Below are 8,928 nucleotides of genomic sequence, written 5' to 3'. Positions count from 1 at the left end.
CACTGAAGATTATGTGTTAAGAAATTTATAAAAATAGAAAATCATAATGGAGACAAAATACCGCCCTGGGGCACGCCAGAGTTGACACTACACCAACTTGAAGAGGTGTCATCAATACGAGTACACTGCTGGCGTCCCCAAAGATATGATGAAAACCATTCCAGTGCTGTAGGAGAGATCATAATATAGGACAAAATAGATAGGAGGATATCGTGATTGACGGCATTGAACGCATTTGAAAAATCAATTAGTACCAGTACTGTGACTTTAGTGTCAAAATAAACTGCGACAATTGTTTGTGTACGCAGGCCTCGATCACCTTGGATAGGAAGGGAAGAATAGATATGGGCCTAAAGTGATTTGGAAGGGAAGGGTTAGGAATTTTAGGTAAAGGAATAACATAAGCCTTACGCCACAATGACGGAAAAGAGCCTGATGATAGGGAGAAATTTGTGATCTGCCATATAGCTGGCAGAAGATGATCCAGGATTGTGACGATCATACGGCGACTTATATTGACACAATCCACGGCGTTCGATTTTATGGACAGGATAATATTTTTGATCTCATCCACAGCAACCGAAGAAAATTCAAAGGAGTCAACATTAAGTCGAGACAAACCATTCAGGTAGTTCAAGGTGCGACATTTCATTTGATTATTTAGTGGTGTAGCAGAGGAGAAATGAAAGTTGATATCATTCAAACTTATCGTCGCCTGAAAACCAGAGTGACGCTGTCTACCAATACCCAGAGTTCCAAGGAATTTCCAAATATCGGCAGGCGAAGCGGAATTTATGTTTTCTAGAATGTGGCGTCGTTTAGCGTTACGTATCATCTGATTGCACCGGTTCCTCGACACCTTAAATTTAGTCCAGCCATGCGATTCTGTAAGCGTTGTTTAACAAACTCGCACGTGAATTTGGTGTGAGTTTTCAAATTGGCATTCTGTAAATTTCATTGTAGTGCCGAATCTACACTAGCGCCCCTCGCGGGTGAATTGAACTAGCAAGCGTGAGTTTTTTTTACTAAAATGTATGAGTTGACGTTTGAAACGGCATTCTGTAGTGTAAATCACGTCGAATTTCGGCATGAACTTCGCATCGCAAAATCATTTTATTTGTCAAATCAAAAGTTAGTGTTTTATGTGTTTGTTGTGAGTGAGAATATACGAAAACGTTATAAACCGCTGTTAATTATTAAAAAAATACTATTAATTAACAAAATTGCACTTTAAAATAACTTTATTCTTCATCGATATTTTGTGGAGCGTATGTTTTTATTGAAAACATTGTTGAAAGAGGCTGACTCTACGGATCAGCGTGAAATGCGTCGACAAGCCTACGAAATTCACAATTTATCACTTTTAACTTGAGATGACGACCATGTAAAAGTATAAAGAAAGTGTATAGATTGTCGAAGGATCATATGAACCAGTTAGGGTGTGAATTACACCCTTTGATGAAGACCACTAAAAGCCATTGAAAAGGACTTTCAACTCTTCTAAAGGTAGGTATTCCACGTGGTAAGATTGTGTCTTTATGTACAAAATAGGTACTTTATAACATATTATTAAAGTTTGCCCATTTGTTTATATCCAACTCTCCCATTATTGTAAAACAATACCACTAAACTAATCTACCAAAAATATCTTGAAAGAATACAAATTAGATTCTCTAATAACTATGTGTATTGTTTAATGATTATTTCTTAGTTTCAGTTATTGTGCACCTTGTTATTTTTGGCCAATTGAAGTTACCAAAAAAATCATAAAAGAAAATATAAGAACACATTTGTCCCAGACATCCCAGTGTATATCTGAGGTTGTGGAGGCTCTGAACAACCCAGCAACTATATATAAATATTTAAGATTCCCACAGAATGCTCAAGAATGGCAAAAGTTGAAGGAAAAGCAAAGAAAAAAGAAGAAGGTGGTTTAAGCTAAATAGGAACAGATGGCGGTGCACTATAAAAAACAAACTGTTTCAAGGCCATGACCACGACCCTCAGTAATGAGGAAACCGATGCAAGGAGGAGGAGGAGAGGTTTAAGTTAAATAAAAAAATGTTTTCTTCATAAAAAATTACCAATATTAATGTAATGCTAAATATTGCAGTTTTTATGAAAAATTTAGAATCCTTTGGGTTATTGGGTGTATTGATGGGAAGTTGGTGGCCTTAAAAAGATCTGCTACCAATAAAAAATGGTTTTACTGTCGCAAAGAATATCATGCAAGAAATGTACAATTTGTAAAGCTATTAATATTTTTCGAAATTCTGATATGTAATCCATAAACGAAATGTGTATTAAGAACCTATGTATTCAGATTGTATTCATTTCAGTTAAATTGTAATTGTGTATATTGCTATAAGTTATTGTGAAATATAGTATTTATCTTAAATAAACTTTATTCTGTTGTAATCAAAACAAAATAAAATCTACTAGATTAGTCAATGACAGCAAGTAATGACCATTATAATTATTTAACATCTTTTCGGGCTTTCTGTATATTGTCAACGTTCCAACCTTATGACACCTTTTGCTATTATTTTTTTCATTGCTTAGATCGGTGGACAAGCTCCCAGCCCACCTGGTGTTAAATGGTTACTGGAGCCCATAGACATCTACAACGTAAATGCGCCACCCACCTTGAGATATAAATTCTAAGGTCTCAGTATAGTTACAACAGCTGCCCCACCCTTCAAACCGAAACGCATTACCGTTCACGGCAGAAATAGGCGATAACGCTATGCTATGCTAGCTAATACCTGCTAATAATAGCTAGCTATTGCTAATATGGAGGAAGATACTCCTGATGCTTTGTAGCACCGCCTTCATTCCACTGCCCGTAACTCGGTGTAAAGAACAATAGGTATGTTAAAGAGTAGATTCAGGTGTTTGCTGATCTATAGGGTGCCAATATACCACCCTGATAAGATAGCAAAAATAGTTGTTGCGTGTTGTGTTTTGCACAACATTAGCAATTGTGCAGAGCTGCCAGTTCCCATGATTTCAGATGATGAGATTACATGTACATTATGGTGGTCATGTTGAATTACTTTGTTAAATTTTACTAATTAGCTAACTTATAGTGTGAAGTAACTACAAATATAAATTAATGATTTATAAAAATAGTTTTATTATAGTTTTATTCAATAGTTATATACAATAATTTTGAAATTTGTTTGCATCAGTAACTTATGTGGAAATACAGGTTTAAAATTGCTAGCTGCATGTGCTAATTCCACCAACAGTTCATCCTTCTTGCAGATTGTCGACTGTTCATTCCCCCATGGTTGTAAGTTTCATTAAGTTATATATGGTACTGTGTTCAAAAATGCTTTGGACGACACACATATGAACACCCTGAATCTTCACCTGCAGTTCCTCTATCCACAAAATTCTCTCAGTAATTTGAGTACACTCTGCTTTTCATTGTAAAAGTGGTGAAATAGCAGGTCAGGTGTTGAGGTGCTGAAAAAAATAATAAATTTATTTAAAAACAAGGTTAGGTAAAATACAATGTTTACAATACATGCAACAAAATGTTTTTATTTACAAGTAACAGCATTATACACAAATCAATGTCCCTAATATGGTGGTTCAATGAATAGGTACTTTGACCTGAATAAACACATATCAACCCAATCTCTTGACTAACATGTGAGACCTACTGTGGCTGGAGCTACTAGTAGTAGCATCACAATAAGTAGAAGTTACTTGCATTTAGTTAGAGGATGATGACTGCAAAATAGGTGATTCTTGATGCAATGCTAAAAAGGCAATAAATATTAATTTTTAAAATGAAAGTTTTGTTTAGGTATTTATTTCAGATAATTAGGCATAACATACATACCTGTATGTTTGCGATTGTTCCAATACTGATACATTTTCCGAGTTGGCTATAAATTCTCCTTACAATATTCTGATGATGTGGATTAGTATTTTCAATCTGTTGTAGTTCCTTAAATATAATAAAATAGGTTATGCCTAAATTTTGTTCATTTATTTTAAACTGAGTATGCAGCCTTTAGCCAACATAATGTCAGTTTAGTCAATACTCTGGCACTGCCTGCCACCCCTGTACCAGTATGCACACCCTTTACCATAGATACAGTCACCTCTGCATCAATAAATACATTCCAACAACATCAATCTAACTTGCAATACCTAAATTGTTAATGATTTGATTTATTTAATTCAAAATAATTTTTTTGTTGGTGAATTTGAGATACAAATAAATTACCTTCATGCCCTGTTAAAATAGAACATCAATAAAAACGTAGTAGATAGATATATCATACATAAATATATGTTAACATGTCCTAAATATCTCACCGGGAATGGATCTTAACTGACAAGAGAATTTAGTTCCTATATTTTTCTAATATCCTTGTTCTCTTATTGAACATGTTGAGATTCGATTAATCCTTTTGTTTCGCTAGCTTTTAACCCAAAACGTTTATCAATGCCTCTATTTGCGCCAATGTCGGATGAGAAGAACGCTCTTTAAATCTGTTGGTAATATATTTAAATTTTACATTACAAACGAATGGATGAAACATTGATAGCCTCAAATTAACTTTTACTTACCTCATAATTTTTATTTAACGTTAAATTCACTCACAAAGTATCAACAAATCTAGAAAAAGCAAAATAAAAACTTCCGACCGCTCGAAATTGTTTTGAAAACAATTAAAATTTTGTTTTTTAATTCTGGAATTCGCCAGTGCACGCAAAGGAACTTAGCGTACAGCCAGAAATTACAATTAATTTCATAAATATATGACTTTTAATTTTCTTTTTAGATATATTAGATGTGGTTTAGACACCAAAGCTTAAATTCATAGTATTTTCTTACAGAATGCTTCTAAATACAAAGAAAAACTGAAACCGGTAAGCTTCGATTTACATTTGCGTGTATACGGCTATCCCTAGTAGTATTGTAAACAAACTTCGTTGTCACTTCACTTCGCTCGAGGCAGGGTAATTAAGATTAGTGTTTACAGAATGCCAAATCAAGGTCATTCTATTGCGAATGCGAAGTGATGGAGAATTTCGTAGTGAGATGCGAGTTCTTGTTTGAATTTTAGAGAATCGCACGGCAGTTATCACACCGATTCCTCCTAAATTTTCGAAAAGCCCGATCCCGGCGCCTCATAGCCATCATTTTACATTTCCCACCCAGCCATTTTACAGATACATTTCCACATTTCGTCTTCTCGCATTAAAACTGTATAATCTCAAAACATACTAATTTTATAGTAAAGTGTTTGAAAGGTTTAACATGTGATATTTTTTATATTAATCATCTTTGCACCATTTATTTTTTATTTTTTAAGAGTAACATTATCTATCTTTTAAAGTAAGATAAAATTATGTATTAATTTTGTTAATCGTAGTTTAAATATAGGTATATAAATACTACCTTATACTACTATAAAACTAAACTACGTTCTTGTGACAGTATTTATGAGAAAAATACTGGTGATACCAAATGGTTTTAATGCAATTTCGAATATTTTTTAAATTTGTACACTTTTAATGCGAAAAGACGAATTGGCCCTAAATATTTTTGAATAATATTAGCGTTTATTGTTTTATAGAAAAATTCTGTACCTGTTGATTAAGCTGCTTTGTTTCGTTTCATCTACCTATTCGCTGGTAGCCTAAGGGGCTATTCCAGAGTCATGCGGACGGGCAGGTGAGAATATGAGATAATTGACCAACACCAGTCCTAGTAAGACCAGAAATCTACCACTGGATTGGAATCGCGACCCCTTGAGAAACTCAGTGGGCTGGTTTACTTCACTCTTCGTCGTAATCGACTAGTTCAACGAGGACGGTGATCGCTGCTTGAAGAGCCTCAATGCATCGAAAGTGGATCCGGGGTATCCGACAAGACAGAGGACCGTGATACGGCTGCTTTGCGTTACCCTGTCGTATGGGTCGGATATGACAAAAAATTGTAAAATGTGAGTTTTGGATTTTTTTAAGGGCCCCAAATTTAATTCGATGACACAAACATACACCTTGATTAATTTTTAACGATATACGTATGTTGAAGTCAGCACGTAAACTTGTATTCGATGAACTCAATAGTGGATTAATTAATTAAAATAATAAAAAGTAGAACAAAAAATAACAAGCTAAGATGGCATACAGGAAATACGTGCCTGCATTTTAATAATGATGCTTTAACGGATAGAATATTATGTACTTGCTATTGCTATTGACGTCAATTTGGAATGTTTATTACACAGGTGTACATTAATTTCACATTTCTTCCGTATTGTTTCTCCGTATCTTTCTATTCTAAATATAGATTAGAACGTAGTAAGGTAAATAAATTTTTTCATAATTAGTGATCTGTCTACACTAATTTTTACTTTAATTGAGCAAATAATTGTTTTCTTCGCTGTGTTGTTCCACATCTGGGAAAACAGATATGAAGGAACATTAGTAGTATGCAATCGTGTGCATTCCATTGTTGATTTCATTTAATGATTAAAGAACATATCTCTAATAGACAAGTAAAATATTAATATTGTGTTCTTTTTTTTATAATAAATAAATTGATTATATACCATAGTAAAATATTTCTGAGCAACTTTGGACGTCTACTTATTGAATATTGAGATTTCGGCGGCTTACTGTAGAACATCAATTTCTGAGATAAATGAGTTCATACAGTCTGATAAGGATTTGTAATAAGCAGTGGCTTGTCTGTTTCCTGTTGTCGAAGGTTATTATTATTGTTTTTTATGAGATTTACGAGCAATAAAAAGATAGCAGCGGATGAATAATCATTCAAATTTCCAGCAGTTTTTACAAAAGTTATTACCAAAATGCCCTTTGGCACACTCCCGTAACTTACGACCTTATGGATTGTTATGAATGTAAAATATACCTTGGATTGATATTCTATGTCTGTATATCTGCGTTAATTTAGGATTAGTACATTAGGATCTACTAGACGGGTGGATACCGCCATGTACTTCTGCAGTGAATTAATGATAAGTTCCGGTTTGTAGAGTGAGATAACGTTTAAATATAAGTAAGGCTTCAGTCATATGTCTCAAGGTGTCCAGCAGCATTACCTCTATGATGTATATGGTCTGTAGTAACTAATTAATATCAAATAGGTCCTGAGCTGAAGTCACCCAAAGCAAATAACGTTAAACTATTAGTTACGTGAATATTTCAAATAGGACTCTCACCGATGTCAGGGCGTATTATGAGCCCGTTTTTAACAGTAATTACGCATAGAGATTTGGATTATAGATTCAATTCAATTACTGCATGCTACCTTAAATTATGCAGCAAAATTAATGTCATCCTATCTATGGCCGATTGATGCAAACGGCTGATGCAAGCTCTAACGTAGTAAAGTCATGCGTTAAGTTATCCCTGCCGTACGAATACGACTATAATACGTTTCTTGAAATAATACCACGCAGCGTATTTACGATGTAACCAAACAGGTGACGTTGAAAATGATTTGAAATAAATACGTTGTTGCATCAGGCAGAATTTATAAAGGTTAAATTAAAATGGCGTGATCAAAATGTTTTTTAAAAATTTGTTCATTTAAGGAAATAATTGCATTTTTCTTTTCTTATTTCCTACCTACCCGTTCTTGAGAGACAATTTCAGCGTAGCCCTAACAATTAGGTGAGCTCACGGAGCTCAAACTTGACGTCGTTGCTAACACTAACCCTAGTAAGAGCAGTGCTTCGCAGAATCTACCATCAGATCGGAAGCGCGACCCCCCCAGGAGATCCGGTGAGAAACTCAGTGGGCTGTGTCTGTGGGTTAATTTACTCGCCGAGCCCTTCGGCGCAAGCGACGGGCTCGACGAGAACGATGACTGGTACAATTGCTGTTACATCATCTATGTCAGGAACACAGTTGAACCGCTACCTTCCGTTTAGGAATATTTTTAAGCCATATTTAAAGAATAATATGTCGTAGCAATTGTTCCGGAGCCGAATGATACGTAAAATAACTTTTGAGAAAGTATGAAAAGAGCTGTGGATGAGCGCAGTGCTATGAAATAATATGGATAAGCTCGGCCCCAGTGGCGATTGATACAATGATAAAATGAAGATGAGATCATTTCAAAGTTCCTCAAAGCTCTCTCCATGGAACACATACTACAAAAACTCTAGCGCTTTACAAAGCGCAGGTCCGACCTCACATGGAGTACTGCTCAGCAGACCTCAGGGACTTCGGTAGGGACTTCGGTTCTTCCTTTGTTTCGTACCGTATGTTCTATGGGGAGTGCTCTGCGGAAATTTTCGAGATGATCCCTCCATCTCCTTTTTACCATCACACCTCCAGCCACCAGAGCAAAGCTCATCCATCCATACTACCTAGAACCGCTGCGTTCTACCACCGGATCTACCACCGGATAGGAAACGCGACCCACTGAGAAGATCCGGCGATAAACTCAGTGGGCTGTGTCTGAGTGTTAATTTACTTGTCGAGCCCTTCGTCGCAAGCGACGGGTTCGACGAGAACAGTGACCGGTGCTTGAGGTACCTAAAAGCACCGTTAGTGGATCGGGAGGATCCGAAATGACGTGTTTGGAGCGACGTCGACTGCTTTCCATTCTTTCCGCAGGATCGGGAATGTAGTTACCGGCGGCCACGATGAGAGGGTTCTCGTGTCGTGCCGCTTTATCGAAGTGGCGCATCGACGCCGACTGCAGATACTTACTGATGGACTCTAAGTCCAGGTCGTCATGGAGGTCGACGTTCCTGACGAACCACGGGGCTCCAACGGCTATCCTGCAAAAACGGGATTGAATAACTTGGAATGATTTTAAGTGAGTGCGGGCCGCGTGAGCAAACACTACACTTGCATAGGTCATGACGGGGCGTATGCAAGTTTTGTAGAGTGTCACCTTATTTCTAAGGGACATTTTAC

General features: G+C 36.2%; 2 long non-coding RNA genes across 7 annotated transcripts; one reads left to right on the top strand and one right to left on the bottom strand.

Annotated features, from left to right (window-relative positions):
• The first annotated feature begins 886 nt into the window (after nucleotides 1-886).
• Nucleotides 887-3,129, top strand: LOC119628471 (uncharacterized). Its single transcript, XR_005244641.2, has 2 exons — nucleotides 887-1,506; nucleotides 1,712-3,129. It is a non-coding gene; the product is annotated as an uncharacterized LOC119628471 (long non-coding RNA).
• LOC110386042 (uncharacterized) lies at nucleotides 3,120-7,552 on the bottom strand. 6 transcript variants are annotated; one of them, XR_009973013.1, is made up of 5 exons: nucleotides 7,218-7,547; nucleotides 6,585-6,730; nucleotides 4,591-6,431; nucleotides 3,854-4,512; nucleotides 3,120-3,770 (listed from the first exon to the last, which is right to left on the bottom strand). It is a non-coding gene; the product is annotated as an uncharacterized LOC110386042 (long non-coding RNA). The 6 variants fall into 6 exon arrangements; XR_009973012.1 differs by having other exon boundaries at nucleotides 4,591-6,730; nucleotides 7,218-7,552; XR_009973014.1 differs by lacking the exon at nucleotides 6,585-6,730 and having other exon boundaries at nucleotides 7,218-7,544.
• Nucleotides 7,553-8,928: the final 1,376 nt, after the last annotated feature.

Source organism: Bombyx mori, chromosome 4 (genome assembly GCF_030269925.1).
Source record: "Bombyx mori chromosome 4, ASM3026992v2".
NCBI classification, from domain to species: Eukaryota; Metazoa; Arthropoda; class Insecta; order Lepidoptera; family Bombycidae; genus Bombyx; species Bombyx mori.
Note: the sequence above shows the minus strand (reverse complement) of the source record. Positions and strands in the feature narration are given on the sequence as shown.